Source organism: Salvelinus namaycush, chromosome 18 (assembly GCF_016432855.1).
Source record: "Salvelinus namaycush isolate Seneca chromosome 18, SaNama_1.0, whole genome shotgun sequence".
NCBI classification, from domain to species: Eukaryota; Metazoa; Chordata; class Actinopteri; order Salmoniformes; family Salmonidae; genus Salvelinus; species Salvelinus namaycush.
Genome location: NC_052324.1, coordinates 16,145,887 through 16,164,972, shown reverse-complemented (window position 1 = coordinate 16,164,972; position 19,086 = coordinate 16,145,887). Strand labels below are relative to the sequence as shown.

Here is a 19,086-nt window from a genome sequence, read left to right as displayed (position 1 = left end):
TTCTACTCAAATGTCACATTTACTATGTAAATACAAATATATGAATTCTGTACTGTGTTTTGGTACAAATAAAATATTTCAGCTTGAGTACCTTGTCCATTTTTATGAATCAGATAGATAAATAGATAGATGGATGAATATATACTTAACAAAAATATAAATGCAACATGTAAAGTGTCCCATGTTTCATGAGTTGAACTTAAAGATCCCAGAAATGTTCCATACGCACAAAAAGCTTATTTCTCAAAAATGTTGTGCACAAATTTGTTTACATCCCTGTTAGGGAGCATTTTTGCTTTGCCAAGATAATCCATCCACTTGAAAGGTGTGGCATGTCAAGAAGCTGATTAAACAGCATGATCATTATACAGGTACCCTCTAAAATGTGCAATGGCACAGATGTCTCAAGTTTTGAGAGAGCGTGCAATTGGTATGCTGACTGCAATGTTGTTTTAGAGAATTTGGCAGTACGTCCAACCGGCCTCACAACCGCAGACCACGTGTAACCACGCAAGCCTAGGACCTCCATATCTGGCTTCTTCACCTGCGGGATTGTCTGAGGGAGGGGGAGGTGGTGGATGCTGGGTGCTGAGGAGTATTTCTGTCTGTAATAAAGAACTTTTGTGGGAAAAAACTCATTCTGATTGGCGGGGCCTTTTTTCCCTTGGTGTGATATGAATATGGTATATCCCATTAACCAATTTTCACCCAAAATGACATACTGAAATCTAACTGCCTTTAGCTCAGGCCCTGAAGCAAGGATATGCATATTCTTGGTACCATTTGAAAGGAAAAACTTTGAAGTTTGTGGAAATGTGAAAGGAATGTAGGAGAATATAACACAATAGACCCGGGAAAAGATAATACAAAGGAGAAAAAAAACATTATTTTGTACCATCATCTTTGAAATGCACCAGCCCAGGTGCAATATACATTTTGGCCACTAGATGGCAGCAGTGTATGCGCAAAGTTTTAGACTGATCCAATGAACCATTGTATTTCTGTTCAAAATTTTGTATCAAGACTGCTCAAATATGCCTAATTTGTTTATTAATAACTTTTTATATTCAAAATTGTGCATTCTCCTCAAACAATAGGATGATATTCTTTCACTGTAATAGCTACTGTAAATTGGACAGTGCAGTTAGATTAAAAATAATTTAAGCTTTCTGCCAATATCAGATATGTCTATGTCCTGGGAAATGTTCTTGTTACTTACAACCTCATGCTAATGCATTAGACTACGTTAGCTCAACCGTCCCGTGGAAGGGACACTGATCCCGAAGAAGTTTTAATAAACTTCTATAATTACCTTTTAAGACGTATTTTCGTTAGACCTATTTGTATCCTGTTGCAATTTTGATCCATTTAAGTGATTTTGAGTGCAATATTTATGTATTCATTCTCCCATGCATGGTTTCGCACTTTTAGCAGGTGAACATCACTCTAGCAACCTCTGGGTCTGTCTCTGCCCTCTGGGGAGGGTCTTGTTCTTTTACTTGGCCCTAGTGATGGTGCAGATATTGGGGGCTGGCTGCGCTGCTCCCATTCCTGGTTCTCACTCCCTGCATTAGACCATCAATCGCCTTGTTCCCTCTGTCTGCCCTACCATTTTCACTCCTGACCGATTGGCATACGTGATCCACCCTGGGAGGGCCCATATCAGCCGTGCCTCTTTTGGAGACCCCCCCTCCCCCCTCTGCTCTACGTGGTTGATATTCTAGCCCCAAAGATGAACCAATTACACACGGCCAGTACATTGAAATGGTGAATGGTTCATTAAATCAGTTATGGTTCCATTTATCACGCCAATGTTACTTGGATTACTGGCATTTCTAGTGCTAAGATATGCAAACAAGTTCTGACCTTTGGGGACAGGTGCATTTATCAGACCCAAAACCCATACGGGGTGCTGTCGGGTGCCCTGGACGCTTTTGGTGACCCTTTGTGGCCCTGGAGTCTCATTTGAATGTCTGATCTATCAACTTTTTATGGTAGTTTCTGTGCCTACCATGGTTACCACGGGAAACAGGGAAACAGGGAATCAGGGATCGATTCCGGAGAGGGAGCCTGAGAAACGGCTACCACATCCAAGGAAGGCATCAGGCACGCAAATGATCCACTCCCGATTTCGGGAGGTAGTGATGAAAAATAACTATGCAGGACTTACGAGTCCCTGTAATTGCAATGAGTACACTTCAAATTATTTCATGATGATCCATTACTGATGTTCAGAACTGATGTTTAGAAGCATTTTTACTGTGGTAAAAAACTTCCAAAAGTGTCACTACGTTTTAACAGTAAAATTTGACTGCCTGCTGTGTATTGTCATTCAGTGTGACATAATGCCCTATGGGGTGACGCCATTAAATTAAAGGGATTTTTTTTTAAATCTTGGACAAAATGGTAAAATAATTGTTAAGCATGAGGCATGTAACATTATAATAATACACAAGTAAGATAATTGCTTTTTACCTTAGTGAAGTTACTGTGAATCTTACCCAAAATGTAATAGCGAGACACTTGGTTATCATCATAATACAAGGAAATTATCTTTTTAATTTGAAATGCAAGAATATGATTACTAATTTAAAGACACAAGTAACAAAATAATTAGTTAAAAAAAATAGTGTTTATTTGGGAATCATTAAACCTTTATATTAACATTGATTGTAATGTCACACCAGAGGTCAAATTCAAGCCATTAATACATGAAATGGTTCATTAAATTGGATATAAAGTCTAAATTGAAGAGGGCGGTATGACATTTTGAGTTGTTTAGACATAGTTTATTGTAACTATATGTTTTTTTACTTGAATTTGAAAGAAAACACATTTTGTTTGTTTTACTTTTGTTTTGGCCATATGGCAACTATCCATATACAGATAACTCCTTTTTACTATACATTATTTAAAGGTATACCAAGTTGAAACGGTGATGAATTCAAACATGTAGCAACTGGAGGTCCTCACCCTATTTCAGCTTTATTTCAACCCAGACCTGATCATTAAAAGAGACCATGTAAGAGGAAACCTCTGTTAAACGCAATGTACAGTTGAAAACAATTAGGCCTACTGTACATTTTACTGTATAGATTATTGTTGAAAACAAGTCTAGGTTGGAACTGTTGCTGTTAAAATACAGTTAATTTTTATTCTGAACTGGAATAAACTGATTGAAGCAAGATGCTTTTTGAGGCAAACACACTGACACAGTTCTGGGTTGCTCATCTACAGCAGGAGGCGGTCTCCTGCCTGGCTGAGAAAGCAGTAGATGTTCTGATCTAGTTTGGCACCACATACAGTCGGAAGTTTACATACACTAAGGTTGGAGTCATTAAAACTCGTTTTTCAACCACTCCACAAATTTATTGTTAACAAACTATAGTTTTGGAAAGTTGGTTAGGACATCTACTTTGTGCATGACAAGTCATTTTTCCAACAATTGTTTACAGACAGATTATTTCACTTATAATTAACTTTATCACAATTCCAGTGGGTCAGAAGTTTACATACACTAAGTTGACTGTGCCTTTAAACAGCTTTGAAAATTCCAGAAAATTATGTCATGGCTTTAAAAGCTTCTGATAGGCTAATTGACATCATTTGAGTCAATTGGAGGTGTACCTGTGGATGTATTTCAAGGCCTACTTTCAAACTCAGTGCCTCTTTGCTTGACATCATAGGAAAATTAAAAGAAATCAGCCAAGACCTCAGAAAAAAAATTGTAGACCTCCACAAGTCCGGTTAATCTTTGGGAGTAATTTCCAAACGCCTGAAGGTACCATGTTCACCTGTACAAACAATAGTACGCAAGTATAAACACCATGGGACCACGCAGCCGTCATACCGCTCAGGAAGGAGACGCCTTCTGTCTCCTAGAGATGAACGCACTTTGGTGCGAAAAATGCAAATCAATCCCAGAACAACAGCAAAGGACCTTGTGAAGATTCTGGAGGAAACCGGTACAAAAGTATCTATATCCACAGTAAAAACGAGTCCTATATCGACATAACTTGAAAGGCCGCTCAGCAAGGAAGAAGCCACTGCTCCAAAACCGCCTTAAAAAAGCCAGACTACGGTTTGCAACTGCACATGGGGACAAAGATTGTACTTTTTGGAGAAATGTCCTCTAGTCTGATGAAACAAAAATAGAACTGTTTGGCCATAATGACCATCGTTATGTTTGGAGGAAAAAGGGGGAGGCTTGCAAGCTGAAGAACACCATCCCAACTGTGAAGCACGGGGGTGGCAGCATCATGTTGTGGGGGTGCTTTGCTGCAGGAGGGACTGGTGCACTTCACAAAATAGATGGCATCATGAGGCAGGAAAATTATGTGGATATATGAAGCAACATCTCAAGACATCAGTCAGAAAGTTAAAGCTTGGTCGCAAATGGGTCTTCCAAATGGACAATGACCCCAAGCAAACTTCCAAAGTTGTGGCAAAATGGCTTAAGGACAACAAAGTCAAGGTATTGGAGTGGCCATCACAAAGCCCTGACCTCAATCCTATATCAATCCCCCATTTGTGGGCAGAACTGAAAAAGCATGTGCAAGCAAGGAGGCCTACAAACCTGACTCAGTTACACAAGCTCTGTCAGGAGGAATGGGCCAAAATTCACCCAACTTATTGTGGGAAGGTTGTGGAAGGCTACGCGAAGCGTTTGACCCAAGTTAAACCATTTAAAGGCAATGCTACCAAATACTAATTGAGTGTATGTAAACTTCAGACCCACTGGGAATGTGATGAAAGAAATAAAAGCTGAAATAAATCATTCTCTCTACTATTATTCTGACATTTCACATTCTTACAATTAAGTGGTGATCCTAACTGACCTAAGACAGGGCATTTTTACTAGGATTAAATGTCAGGAATTGTGAAAAACTGAGTTTAAATGTGTTTGGCTAAGGTCTATGTAAACTTCCGACTTCAACTGTATACTTATTGAATCAAGACATTTCAGATTTACATTTTTCAATTAATTGTAAAAACATTTGAAAAACATAATTCCTCTTTGACATTATGGGGTATTGTGTGTAGGCCGGTGACAAAAAAAACATACATTTAATCAATTTTAAATTCAGGCTGTAACACAACAAAATGTGGAAAAAGTCAAGGTGTGTGAATACTTTCTGAAGGCACTGTAGGGGAGGGAGGGAGCACATTGTAGGGGCTGTTTGAGGTCGCAGACTAGAAAGCTGAGATGAGCGGTGAAGATGAGGATCTGCTCTGGTAAACAGGCTGAAGGAATTCCTGTGTAAATGCTATTAGCATAGCATGTCCCAACACATTTCATCAAATGGCCTACTGTCTGTCTTGTTGAAGGAGCAGGACTTCTCGCTTGCATCATCTACCACGCTGGTGCTGTGTTTGCCAGTCGTCTCATGCGCCTGTAATGCAAATATACAGAGAGAATATCAGTAACTGACATTAATAAAATTCCATTAACTCAAACTAATTAGATTGAATGAGTGGGCAGTTTTATTTACAATACTTTCAAACTGTTGTTTAAAAGAGACTCTGGGTAAGATAGATCATGAGGTATATTTTTAGGACAGTAGTTCAGTGCGGTAACACCCACTGACAAAAAGCCACAACAAATTATTACACAACCATGAGACACAGCCAGACAGGAAAATAGCATGTTGCTGCAAGGGGTATTTCGGTATAGGAGCCCAACAGAGGCAGAGGTAATTGCTATTGTTTGGGCAGTTACTTTTCACCTAATTTTTACATTGCGTTACAAACAGACTCTACAGAGTCAAGACTGTCTATTACGTTTCTCCCAAATACAAAAACGATTTGAGATAGATCAGTCCTCTGTTACCAGCTCAGCTTTGAGTATTTGCCATGCATATATTTGAGTGGGTGTACTGTACAAGTGTGTCTTAGCATCAATCTGTATATCTTACCTGAAAGCGTATGTCCTCTGGTGCCAACTAAGTTGTCCTCAGATGCTGTAAGCGATGGTGATGACAAACTCTCCCCTAAGCCAAGCTTCGAGCAGTTTCAGTGCAAACTTCTCTGGGGACTTCTTCCTCTGACATATCCCACTTAATCTGGTCCACCAGCGAGATGTTTCCAACATGAATGTTCAGCTTATGGTGAAGATAAGAAATCGTGTTTCAAGTTAACGATCAGTTAAACGTCCATTATGTGATTTCAGATAGAAATGTAAGTTATAGCTCTGTCATTCTCATTGAAAGCAAGTCTGATACACAATAGATCCTTTTTATATGTGATATTTCTGTGATTTCTCCCTCCGTGCATTTTGTTTTAGCTTCTTTTTACTTTCGGTTTTGTACATCAGGTTCAAACAGAAAATATATTTCACAGCAGTTTAGGTGATACAATGATTCTCTACAACAGGGGTACTCAACTCTTACACTACGATGCCCAGAGCCTGATGGTTTTCTGTTCTACCCAATAATTAATTGCACACACCTGGTGTACCAGGTCTAAAGCAGTCCCTGATTAGAGGGGAACAATCAAAAAAATGCAGTGGAACTGGCTTCGAGGTCCAGAGTTGTGTTTGAGGTCTCCACACATTGCTTGCTGTGACAAACTAAAATCAGGTGAACATTTTAGAAACCAGGAAATGGTGGAGCTATTTCTACAAATTGCGCCTTTAATTATAATAGTCGCAGTTTCCTAACTCTGGTCTCAGCTCATCATTGCACACACAGTAAGGTAAAGTAACAATCTTGGTTTTACCTTGACGATGACCCTCTGGTCAGTCTGTTCGTCCAGGATGCCGTCTGTGGGATAGGACTATCTGCTGGCGGATGGCGGAGGCAATGACAGGGATTAAGGCCAGTGGGTCCAGGTCGTCACACAGGATCTCAGCAAACATCTCAGGAGTCATGAGGTTCTCTGAGGAACAACAGCATGTATCACATGAGAACTTGAACTAGGACTGAGAAGAAAAGGTGTTTGGGCAGAAGATGACAAGAACGTTGTCATGTTAAAATCATTTTGTTCTAGAAAACTACGAGATATATATGGATTCAAATACCATCGTTATGGACACCAGTTTTAGACAGAGCTACAATGCCATCCTACCATTCATATTCCAGGTGAAAGCATCCCTGAGCTTCTGCACCTCTATCTCCATGTCCAATCGGATCAAAACCAGAACCTCAGACTGGGTGGCGTTCTCATGGATCACTGCAGGATCATGGTCATCAAAGATGTGCATGTGAGAGAGAGAACAGGACACACATTTGAAAGATTGTTTCACACAGTTGTGTTTACATTCTGTTTGACTATGATAGGCCTTTACACCAGAGTTAATCTGTTCTTACAGTGGTTTAGGCTTTATCAGGCTCACCAGAGAAGGAAGGTCCTCTTCTTGTCTCAGCCTAAGCGACTGCTGTTGATAGTTGTGGAGCAGGGGACAGCGTCCAGGTGATGAGAGCTGTTGGGCAGCATGGGGATCCACTGACTATTCCTCTTATCCTTTTGCTCCCTGTTGGCAAGGCCATACACAGTGAGACATGAAGACTATGCATGAGACAAAGAGACAGTTATTGACTATAATACCAGGAACATCAAGGACCAGGAAAAACATGTATCTCCTCTACCTCTAATGCCTTCAGAAGGGTCACACTGGTAGCTAGGGCTGTGTAACCATGATCTGAAAGTAGTTAAAAAAGCCAAGGGTTTAGCTATTCCCCACATTTCAGAGGAGACCTTCGTTATCTCACATTAGGTATTGTTTCATGATAATTAGCTAGCCATCTAGCTAGTTACTACCACAAGACGTACTCTTAAGGAGCCTACCTTTACTCCTTAAGTTCCAAGGACCATATATGCTATTTTCAGGGATAGACTGGATATGGCAGCCAAAATAGCCAAATACTCCATCTAAACGTGAATCGACTCTCAATTGCAATACGGTTCTAGAAACATAAAGCCCTTTACGTTCATATCCCATCAAAATAATTTCACAAATGCAAAATATACACTTAGCCTACTGTACACTGTTTTAACCTGGGCCAGCAGGTAGCCTAGTGGTTAGAGTGTTGGGCCAGTAACCGGAAAGGTTGCTAGATCAAATCGCTGAGCTGACAAGGTAAAAATCTGTCCTTCTGCCCCTGAACAAGGCAGTTAACCCGCTGTTCCTAGGCCGTCATTGTAAATAAGAATTTGTTCTTAACTGACTTGCCTAGTTAAATAAAGGTTAAAAAAAATAATGCTCTGTTACAGCCAATAGTATTTTTCAGTGACAACACATTTCTGGCGGCCTTCTTCCCATTACACACAGGTGTTTAGAGCGTGCTAGATAGCTAATTATAAACTGGGTGGTTCGAGCCCTAAATGCTGATTGGCTGACAGCCGTGGTATATCTGATTGCATACCATGGGTATGACAAAACATTTATTTTTACTGACCTAATTATGTTGGTAACCAGTTTATAATAGCAATAAGGCACCTTGGGGGTTTGTGGTATATGGCCAATAGGGCTGTATCCAGGCACTCCATGTTGCGTCGTGGGACAAGAACAGCCCTTAGCCATGGTATATTGGCCATATGCTGTACCACACCTCCTAGTGCATTATTGCTTAATTAGCACAGGTGGTCCCTCTGTCTAACGTGAAAACACGCGTTGTAACATGTTTATATTGTAGTGTGGGAAAACTGACCCTGTAAAAAGGTTTGTATCAATTGAACCTTTTGTTTTTAGAAAATGATTTATCCGATATGAAAAGCTTCCAAAACCATATCGCAAGCAACGCGTGTTGAGACCGAGTGTCGGGGGTCTTAACAAAACTCCCCCATACAGAAGACACCTTCATCCAATGACTACTGTGTAATGGAATGGAACTGAGATTCATGATCAAGGGCTAGCTAGTTACTAACCATGTGATGATTGCATTATTTTCTTCCTCTCCTCCACTGATGCTAGTTTCCTCTATAGCGATGGGTTTCATTATACAAGTAACCTCTGAACATACGCAGGTAATTTCCGACCTAAAAGCAAAAACAACAAATTGGTTAACAGCTGTTATTGTTGTTTTATCGACGGTAGCCTAACTCTTTCCGGTAATTAGCAAACAAATGCACGAAAAATGTAGCAAGCTAATGTTACTATAGCTAAATAACACTAAATTACTAATCTTAAAATATACTATAGCCAAAGAAACTAACCTCCGACCCAATCAAATAATAATCCCCATTTTCTTCAAGCTGGAATTTGGGGAATTTATATGTTTAAGGTAATGACTAAAGAATTTCACCCTGAAATGTAATTATTAGATTATGTAACATGTATAATAAATAATTAGACAAACGTAACTATTAGTAATTATTAGATTATGTAACATGTATAATGAATAATTAGAGTGATAAACTTAAGTCCAATAAGGTTTGGTCGAGACAAGTAAGGGAGAGAAATATGTGTGTGTGACTAAGAAAACACAGAGGACAATTAAACTATACATGACCTGACCTGGTTAGAACTCTGAGAAATTTACGACAGGAAAGGGAGTCCTGTCAAGGTCCCTCTAATCTCGGGAGGATGGAACTGCCAGCTTGGTAGTGATAAATGAGGAATGAGAACTGTGGGGAAAGATACATCCCACCTACTGTTTGTGTGTAAGGAGGTAGGGGGGTGGAAGTTATAAAATGACATGTCTTTGCATTTTTTGACTTTAGAGCGCTCTCTGAATAAACGTTACGGACCTCTTGCAGAAGCTGAGTCTTTGCCTAATTATTATTAAACCCAGGGTCTTACAAACCTCGGGGTTTGGTCAAAGCTTAAATAATTGTTTAGTTATCATCATTGGGATTGAAAATTCTCGTGACAGTATTACTAAGAGCCATATTGGAAATAGCACTAACCATTTGTTATGACATCTGGGATACGGATCATCTTCGATGAGGTTGAACGGCGGTTGGCATCCAATATGTTGCATTACCGCCACCTACTAGACTAGAGTATAACACCTTTATACTTTGCTTGAAATTTAAAAATACAAAAATAACAAAAACCCCACCATCTAACACTACATACACTCACAAAAAATATGTTTAAAAATCAAATCAAATTACCACCACCCTACTCCACTATTTAAATCTATGTAGTCCTACATCATGCCAACAACCTGAAAGGATGGGACATCACCACTTAACACACCCTGTAGCTCTTTTGATGTCAAGTCTTGCACACCCAAATGCCTTTCTGCAGCTGCCTCCACAACCTCAATTTTCTGGGACTTACATTCCATCCCTGCAGTACAGTTGATAACCATTGCTATAAATGCTAGAAATCCAATCTTACTGAAACATATATCACTTGTTGGCCTATCCCTCTGTACTGGTACAGATCTCCTACTCACACCACTCCTCTCAGGATCACTCCCCTTGACCCATCTTCCTCTACTTTCACTGTCTCAGCATATGGCAACTTCTGCACTACTCTAACTCTGGAAACCTCATCCTGCCTCTCTCGCACTGGACATTTCTGATCCCCAGCCCCATGGGCACCCCTACAATTAACACATACCACTACTTTCCCCAATGCTACACATTTCTTTGTCTCAAGCCCTTCTGCACACTTCTCACACCTAGGAACCTCCCTCCTACACACTGCTGCCACATGCCCATGAGCTTGACACCTGTAAGAATGTCAAAAGCTCGTACAGGATAACTTATATATCCTAACATCACTTAATCGAAAAAAGATTCAACATCAAAATTCAAAAGAACAGACAATGACTCTTCTGTTTCACCACTCTAGGCACCCTGTCTGCGTCGCACCAAACGACGAGCATCACAAACACCGGGAATCTACCCCTTCAGTTGGTCAACTTTTACATTTACCGCTACCCCAGTAATCACTCCTTTCAATGGCGCCTTTTTCTTGAGAGTGAAACAATTCACATTTCTTGCCTCCATTTGTTTAACGCTGAGCACCTTCTCCCTCTGACCAGCAGAAACACAAACAATTATCACAAGACCACTTCTGGTTACCCTCACCGATTCCACAGCACCCAACTCTGTTTTCACCCACCCTGAAACCACAAATGGATCAGCCAAAAGGCAAGGGTCCACTTTTTCCCAAAACTTCACTCCTACTGTCATAGACTCATCTTTACCAAGACCCTCGGTGCAAGCCTCGGGCTCCGAAAACTTCACCACACCTGCCACCTCCAATACTTCGCCCTCATTCACTTCCATTTCTCCTCCTGTCTTCAGCTCACTCTGCTTACAGTTTCTACCATTCTTCTTCAACAAACCATCTCCCTTTTTTCTACCATTTTTAACTGACTGAAAATCACCATCTTCCTCCCTCTCTCTCTTAGACCTCCTCTGCCTCTTTTTCTCTCCATTCCTACTCCGTATTCCAAGTATATGTCTCCTTATGATAATACTGCACTTCTCCTAACATACATCTTGTTCTTGCTTTCTCAAGGGACGCCATTTAACCGGCTGTCACAATCTTCGTACAATCAGCACGAACCCCTCGGGATGTAGTGCAGTGCATCCACTAATAAAGCAGCTGCTTCATCTTGATGTTATTCTTTTTTTTTTTTTTTTTTTTTTTTTTTTTTGGGGGGGTGGATCAGCTTAATATTGCGGAAAGAATGTTGCTTCCAATGTAATTGTCTGCATCATTTCCAATCCCCCATATTTTTTTGGGTAAATATATATATCCATTCACGTATGCATACATATACACATATATACATACACATACCTACATAGACATACATACTTTTTTTTAAAGAGTATACCTTTATTATTATTCCCCGCAAACCCTACCACCGATCCCCCAATTGGAGTAAACTGATAAACATTTCTGTTTTTACCTTCAATTTATACATCTTATACACATTTTACAGACACAGTCTACTTTATAATAGTTCTCTCTTGTTTGTTCTTAGTCCTTCCTCTATTTCTGTTGTCCATCCAGTTTGATTTCCACTTGTAACTGTGCTATTTCACAATAGCTCCGCACCTATACACATTTCACAGATCCCGTATGCCCTACATTGTTTATCTTGTTATTAGTCCCACCCTTCAGCTCCACTCAACCTTTCCCATCTATCTTCCAACATCATCCATTTCGGATTTTTATTTGCCATATATTTTTCAACTGTGCTGTGATGCTTCACAAAAGATTTGAATCTTCCTATTCTCATAGCTTCCACGGATTGTAAATTAAAAATAAACATTTTTGCTAAAATAATTATTATATTATTGATTGATTGACTATGGCTTTTCAAATCCCCCAGTATTGCTATCTGTAGCGTTAGTTCTACGCAAATGTTGCAATTCTTCAACCATTCCTGGACCTGTGACCAAAAACGAGCTACATGCGGACAATACCAAAATAGATGGTCTAATGACTCTGCCTCCTCACAGCAGAATCTACAGAGCTGGGAAGATTGTATCCCCCATATATATAACATTCTATTAGTTGCAAGAATTTTGTACAATAATTTAAATTGAAAAATTCGAAGTTTTGAATCCGGCGTTGTTTTGCGTATCAATTCATAAACCATGTGCCATGGAATGGGTACATCGAAAATCTCTTCCCAACTATTTTGCAATTTATATGGCACAGCTGTAAGTTTTTTGGTCCTTAAATGAAATTGGTATATGTTTTTATTTATCACACTTTTCTTTAACCATTTATGTTCTTTAATATAAGGCCGACATACAAGTTCCTTACTTTTATCCCCTTCCACCTGCCTCTTCCATTTTTGTGGTAATGCTGCAATTAATTGGTTGTAATTTTGGGTAGAGCAGACATTTCCATATGTCTGTGTTAGCTGCATGTGTGACATTACTCCACCAGTCCTATTTATGATATCATTCACAAAAATTATACCTTTTTTAAACATTTCTTCGATAAATACAGTTTTTTTATCAATTACTATATTTGTATTTAACCACAAGATTTGTTGTACTATTTGTTCCGTCCTTTCAGGTGGATTAAACTGAAATTGCAACCAACTTTCTAAGGCTTGTTTAAAAAATAAAGATATTTTGGAGATTATTTCCTTTTCAAGCAACCGAAAGTGAGCAGGTGTAATCTGAATAAAGGGAAAAAGGCCCTTCTTGAACATAGGATGAGACATTCGTACCAATCTACTAGAGAACCAGTTTGGATTTAAGTATAACTTTTGTATGACTGATGCCTTTAGTGAGAGGTCTAATGCTTTAATATTTAATAATTTCTGCCCTCCGAATTCATATTCGTTATATAAATAGGCCCTTTTAATTTTATCTGGCTTGCCGTTCCAAATAAAATTGAATATTTTTTGTTCATATAATTTAAAAAGCAGGTCACTAGGTGTAGGCAAAACCATAAGCAAATAGGTAAACTGTGATATGATTAAAGAGTTAATCAGGGTGATTTTCCCACAAATAGACAGGTATTTTCCTTTCCATGGTAGCAAGATCTTATCTATTTTTGCTAACTTTCTATAAAAATTTATTGGAGTGAGATCATTTCTTTCTTTTGGGATTTGTATACCGAGTATGTCCACATCACCGTCAGACCATTTAATTGGTAAACTACATGGCAATGTAAAATGTGTATTTTTTAGTGATCCAATACGTAATATGGTACATTTATCATAATTTGGTTTTAATCCAGAGAGGATAGCAAATGTATCTAGATCCTCTAAGAGGCCGTGGAGAGATTCTAGTTGTGGTTTTAAAAGAAAACATGAATCATCAGCGTACAATGACACCTTAGTTTTTAGGCCCTGGATTTCTAATCCCTTAATATTAATGTTTGATCTAATTTTAACAGCTAACATTTCGATGGCAATAATAAATAGATATGCCGATAGTGGACAACCTTGTTTTACTCCTCTAGATAGTTTAAAACTTTCTGAGATGTAGCCATTATTTACTATTTTACACCTAGGGTTACTATACATAATTTTTACCCATTTTATAAGAGATTCCCCAAAATTGAAATATTCTAGGCATTTATATATAAACTCCAGTCGTACTTTATCAAAAGCCTTTTCAAAATCAGCTATGAAAACCAGGCCTGGTGTCCCCGATATTTCATAGTGTTCTATTGTTTCCAGTACTTGCCTTATATTATCTCCAATGTATCGTCCATGTAAAAAACCTGTCTGATTAGGATGAATAATATCTGACAAAACTTTTTTTATTCTATGCGCCAAGCATTTTGCTAGGATTTTTGCATCACAACACTGAAGTGTAAGAGGTCTCCAATTTTTTAAATGGACTGGATCTTTATATATACCACTTGGGTCCTGTTTCAGTAATAATGATATCACACCTTCTTGTTGCGTGTCTGATAATCTATCATTTATATAGGAGTGGTTAAAACAAGCTAATAATGGTCCTTTGAGTATATCAAAAAAATGTTTGTATACTTCCACTGGTATGCCATCCAGTCCTGGAGTTTTCCCATCCTTAAAGGCCCCAATTGCATCAAGTAGTTCCTCCTCTGTAATTAGGCCTTCACATGAGTCTTTCTGTACAGATGTTAATTTTACATTATTATTAGGGAAAAAATCCATACAATTAGTTTCAGTTAGTGGAGATGGAGGAGCCTGAAACGAAAATATATTCTTAAAGTACTTTACTTCCTCTTTCAAAATATCATTTGGTGAATCATGCGTGACTCCATCATTTGTAACAAGTTTTAATACGTTTTTTTTGGTAGCATTTCTATATTGAAGATTGAAAAAGAATTTGGTGCATTTTTCCCCATATTCCATCCAGTTCGCTTTATTTTTTATAATATATTACACTGGATCTTTCTTGAATAAGTTCCTCCATTTCTTTTTGTTTTTCCTCTAACTTATTCTGTGCCTCTATGGTACCGTTTTTATTGTTATCTAACTGTACTGTTAGTCCTTCAATTTCCTTTGTTAATATGGACTCTTTTGATCGAAATTGCTTTTGTTTTATAGATGAGTACTGAATTGCATGGCCTCTAAAGGCACACTTAAAAGTGTCCCATACAATATGGGGATCTGCTGTACCTATGTTATGTCTAAAAAAGTCAGTTATAAATTCTTCTGTCCTAGTTCTAAACAATTTATCATCTAGTAGGCTTTGATTAAATTTCCAATATCCTCGCCCACGTGGAAATTCTGTAAGAGTAATATATATGCCAATTATGTGATGGTCCGACCGCATTCTGTCCCCTATCAAACACTTTTTAACTTTTGGTGCCAGAGAGAATGATATAAGAAAGTAGTCAAGGCGACTAGCTTGATTAAGCCTCCGCCATGTATATCTCACTAGGTCAGGGTATTTAAGTCTCCATATATCCACTAATTCCAATATATCCATGACATTCCTGATTTCCTTAAGTGCCTGAGGGTGATAGTTTGTAGTGTGATTTCCTTTCCGGTCCATAGAGGTATTTAAGACCGTATTAAAATCTCCCACTATAATAATAGAGTCTAGTGTTGCTTGTAGAGTTGATACATTCTTATATATATTGTCAAAGAAGCTTGGATCATCATTATTCGGACCGTATAGGTTAATAAGCCATATATGTTTATTGTCCAATAACATATTTAAAATAATCCATCTACCTTGAGGATCTGTTTGGACAAGTTGCACATTTGGATCAAAGTTATTATTAATTAAAACCATCACCCCTTTTGAATTTCTTTGCCCATGGGAGAAATATATTTCGCCCCCCCAGTTCTTTTTCCACAAAACTTCATCTAAAACTGTCGAATGGGTTTCCTGTAAACAGTAGATATTATAATCCTTCTCTTTTAGCCAGGTAAATACTGATCGTCTTTTCTTATTATCTGCTAAGCCATTACAATTGTAACTGGCTATACTTATTTCACCACTTACCATAATGAGACACACCTTTCAATTATTTTTATCAAAATATATGTTTGTAAACGTCCTATTAAAAAGTAACATAATGATTGAGTTTCTATATAGTTGTACCATGACATTTGCATCTCCACTAAGCAAACCTCCAATTGGTCCCCACTATTCCACCCGCCAAAAGCCCCCATCTCGAGTTGGGTTGTCATCCCAATGCCCGGCAGACCACCCCCGACCCCCCGCATCGCACAGCCCCGGACCGACTGGGATCCATCCTTCGAAAAGTGCACACAGCGCCATCCACCGAACCGAAGCAGATCCATTGCCAAATGCATTTCCATCGCCCTCACCTCGATTTTTATTACATATTGCTGTGAATCATCCTCTATAGTCCCTAACATCTTTTACTTCTTCCTTCGCAACAGTTGTGGGATACACACATACACCCACACACATTCAGCCCTTACCCCCACACAACCATAAGCTCACCCTCTCAACAATTGCACCATCCCAGAGCCCAACTCAAGATGGGTCATGATTTACAAATGTACTTGCAGTTGCAGCTGCATGAGAAGGCCTGCAAGACCGTGCAAAAAATGAGCATAAATGTAGAGATTTATTTACCATTGTCACATCCTAGATGATGGAGGTCAAATGTACACCTTCTTCCTGAAACACCCACAATACGGTCATCCATTTTGACCATGTTCCCAAGCATCTCCATGCAGTCCGATTGGTTTCGTGCCACCAGGGCCACAATAATATACCCCCTCTCTGAATGTCCGAGTGTGACCCCCTCCCCATGGGTTACTGCAGCTAGTGTTGCCAGCACTGCCACTGCCTGGGTGGGGGCACCCCACCGGAATCCCCACCGGCTAGGTACAAGGTCGTCAAGGTTCTCATTAGCAGCTTTGAGAATTTCCTTGTTTATTATGCTCTCCCTTTAGGGGGCTTTGGCTTTGCAGGACCAACCCTGCCAAGCAGGCTCAGAATCTTGAGGGGGCAGTGCTGCTCTTGGTCCCTGACCTCATTTTGGCTGCATACAGACCGCTTACAGCATGCACATAAAACAGTTAGGGACTTCTCCTTAGTATCTGGGCCATTCATGTGGGTGTCTAGGGTATAGGGCCATGGACCGTACCATTAAAATAGGATAATAAATAATTAGATATAATTTATTTTAAAAATGTAGTTCCCCATGATAGGACAATAAATAAATAAGACGTATAATTCATTATAAAAGTATATCCATCATCTGAACAACATTGAAAGCCCTCTCATACCCGGCCCACAGCAATACACTGGCTCTGGGATATGCAACTATTTCATTACTCACTCACTCAACTTTCCAAACATAACAAATAAAAATAAACACACACCACACCATCCACACATACTGTGCCTTCTGTTTACTTAGTTTTTATCTTCACTATGTAGAAATAGTGCTTGTGTTCAATTAGTTATATGTGAAGATTTATAGAAAAGCTATATTTTGTATTGTATTGTTACAATCAGTAACCGGGCTTGAATTGTGTTTATTTTCCTCATCTATGAGAACTTTGTAATTTTTAAAATAACCATGGAGTAATCTTTGTGTCTCTGAACAACTGGTTATCAATATATAGTTTATCAACGACGAGAGCTACTCGTTTCGCTTTTAATCTATTTTCTTTGAAAATTGGATACAGAACTTTGCGCTGTTCTGCAATTTCTTTCGGAAACTGATCATTCATGCCAATTTTGGTCCCAGCAAGTCTTTTACCCAGGCTTTTAACCATTATTTTATCTTTAAATGAAGCAAATTTGGCAACGATTGGGCGTTCGTACCTCTGCCCTCTCTGTCCGAGGCGGTGTACACGTTCAAGTTGGATCTTATCGATAACTTCGCGTGGAATCTGAAGCGCTGCAAAAAGGAACTCTCTAACTACAGATTCAGGAACCTCTCCTTCTTTCTCTTGGATACCTGTAAGTACCAAATTCTCTCTCATGGATCTAGTTTGTATGTCCAGTAAGCATTCCTTCAGAACGTTGTTCTCCTTTTTAAATTCATTCATTTCGGTTTCAATCTTATTGACTGTCCCTTTTAGCGCGTGTGTTTCCTTCTCCAAAGCCGCAGCTTTTTCATCACTCATCTCTAGGCTTGCCTTCAACTCTTTTATATCTTTACTAACTAATTCAAGTATACCCAGTTTGTCATTTATTGATTTTAACAGATCGGTTTCGACCTTTACCATTGCCGGTGGTGAGAATATTAGATCATCAGTGTCGGTTGAGGAGTCACGTTTTCGTTTTTGAATCGGTTCCCCTGTCTTACTCTCCGTCATGTTTGGGTGTTGCTTGTTTTCGTAATATTTGTCGATAAATGTCTCTAGTCTTAGGATTTGTTTTGTGTTATTATCCAGATTGAAGGTTATCACCCACCAGATTATTTAGTGCTAATATTTTAGTCTAATTTAGCAGATATTTCGAATATTATGTTTTATCTTGAGGTGCTCTACATAACTTCGTTCAGTCCGCCATTACCTTTACGTTACCTTTACGTCCTTTACGTCCTTACGTTGCTGGACTGATTGGTGTGACATGTGTATTTCCTATTGACCTAACCAAGACCCGTCTCCAGAACCAGCAAAATGGTTCCCGTCTCTACACCAGCATGTATTGATGTTATTCTTTATCAAAAGCTACCGCGACACTTTTAAATTTCAAACAAGCGCTCTCTCAGGGTAGCCTCTGGATACGGATCCTTGGGACGTCCCTACCCTTAACCCCTAACCCTTAACTGAACCATTGCAAATTCAACTTCAATGGAGTAGGGACATCCCAGGGATAATATACTGTAGCCTATGTTCATCATAGATGTTTTCCTGTGAATATTCTTCAATTGCTGTAATTTATTGTGTAGGCTGTATGAGGGTATCAAACTGTTGATCCGTTTATACCAGGGGTGAGCATTACTATCACATCTGCCAAGGAAGGAGGGGCGGCAGGGTAGCCTAGTGGTTAGAGCGTTGGGCTAGTAACCGAAAGGTTGCAAGTTCAAATCCCCGAGCTGACAAGGTACAAATCTGTCGTTCTGCCCCTGAACAAGGCAGTTAACCCACTGTTCCTAGGCCATCATTGAAAATAAGAGTTTGTTCTTAACTGACTTGCCTAGTTAAATAAATGTTAAAAATGTAAGTCGCTCTGGATAAGAGCGTCTGCTAAATGACTTAAATGTAAATGAAGGAGCCACCTTCTCACCTGATTGAACTAAATTACACCAAAACAACGAGTGAAATTAGTGAG

At 39.1% G+C, this 19,086-nt stretch overlaps 1 pseudogene; it reads right to left on the bottom strand.

Moving 5' to 3' along the window:
• Nucleotides 1–5,911: 5,911 nt before the first annotated feature.
• On the bottom strand, nucleotides 5,912–11,184 carry LOC120063583 (annotated as a pseudogene).
• Between the last annotated feature and the right edge of the window lie 7,902 nt (nucleotides 11,185–19,086).